Genomic DNA, 1,724 nt, shown 5'->3' with positions numbered 1-1,724 from the left:
TATATATATATATACACACACACAAACAAAAATAATATTTCCTGAGCCCTGCCTACTCCATGATCATCATTTATTTACCCTTGAATTCACTGCAAGTTCCTTTTACACACGACCAACTTACTATAGCAATTGTACAGTTAAAAATAACATAGTCATACTTTTACAAAAATTACTATTTTCTAAGTTTGTACGATTCACTAATATCTACCTTTCAGCCAAAAGAATTACGAAGTTCTAGCCTTTTATTTTTTTCTTTTCTTTCGACATTACTCTACTTTTAACTTTCCTAAACAGTACTTATCCCATTTCGCAGCCCAGTCTGAAAAAGATGTTGAAATGATGTTTGGTCAAATCAGCCAGCCAAGTGGAATGAGCAATGCCATCAGTAACCAGGGTAACCATGTGGCTCCAGTAAACACCGTCAAGGCCACTCTTAGCCTCAGCATCTGAATCCACTCTCTTCACTGGTTGCTATTTTAGAACTATATTTTACTTCAGAGTTAGATGATTAAATGGGAGCTTTTTAGATAGTTTTTTTTTTTTTTGGCATAGCACTTTGAAATACATATAATACTCTTCTTAACACCAATTCATTCGATTTAAAATGCCTATTGGAAGTCTAACACATGCTGCCCTGTGAGAAAAATCACTCATAAACTGAATAATGAGAGCAGAGACACTGAGTTCTTAAGAGTCTTAATGTATCACTCTCTTCGACTTGGACATTATGTACACAGCTCTATTCAGGGACAGAATTAAACACCTTCATCTCATATGTAGTGAAAACGCCGGCATCAGTTCCTTGTGGTGGGGACCCGGGTAGCCAACGGCTTGTAGAGCAACATGCCTGAGTTTTATTGTGACTACTGTGATACATATCTTACCTACAATTCTCCGTCTGTGAGGAAGACACATCGCAGTGGTTGGAAACACAAAGAGAATGTGAAAGACTATTATCAGAAACGGATGGAAGAACAGGCCCAGAGTCTGATTGACAAAACAACGGCTGGCTGCATTTCAACATGGAAAGATCCCTCCAGTTCTGTTCTCTGCTCCTCTGCCTGCAGGGGCCATGATAACACCTCCCCCCCCCCCAAGTCTCCTGGGTCCTCCTCCGCCTGGCAGGAAGCCTACACCCCCACATGGGAGGCCCTCCCATGATGCCAGTGATGGGCCCCGCTCCACCCGGGATGATGTCCGTGGGACCAGCTCCTGGGATGAGACCGCCCATGGGAGGCCACATGCCTGTGATGCTCCGGCCGCCAATGATGAGACCTCCTGCACTCCCTATGATGGTACCCACATGGCCTGGCCAGACAGATAAGAGCAGAAGCGCTCTTTATCGTTTTTGTATTTCTTGTTCTATTTCACCAGGAGATCTTGGTGCTGAGCCTGAGTGTTTACTAGATGCATGACAAGGAAACTTCTCTTCCTAACAGAATACTTTTAGAGAGAAAAGTGATACAAAAAAAGTGCAGTTTTCACTTATATTGTGAAATGTGAAAATAAAATCATCAGCTTTTTTAGTTAAAAAAAATAAATAAATCCATGCATTTTCAATAACGAACCTGTTACGTCCAAAGCATCTGCCCCACCCACCCAAGCCTCTAGCAAATACTGGTTCCAACACATAAGATTTTAGAAATAAGAGTACCTCCCAACTACTCACAATTAAGCACTTAGTAGACTTCAGACTGGGTGGCCAGAGTGCATGAGAGGCTCCA

At 42.0% G+C, this 1,724-nt stretch overlaps 1 pseudogene; it reads left to right on the top strand.

The window, feature by feature from the left end:
* The first annotated feature begins 843 nt into the window (after positions 1-843).
* LOC110328414 lies at positions 844-1,415 on the top strand (annotated as a pseudogene).
* Positions 1,416-1,724: the final 309 nt, after the last annotated feature.

The sequence above is a fragment of the Mus pahari genome, chromosome 10 (assembly GCF_900095145.1).
Source record: "Mus pahari chromosome 10, PAHARI_EIJ_v1.1, whole genome shotgun sequence".
NCBI lineage: Eukaryota > Metazoa > Chordata > Mammalia > Rodentia > Muridae > Mus > Mus pahari.
Note: the sequence above shows the minus strand (reverse complement) of the source record. Positions and strands in the feature narration are given on the sequence as shown.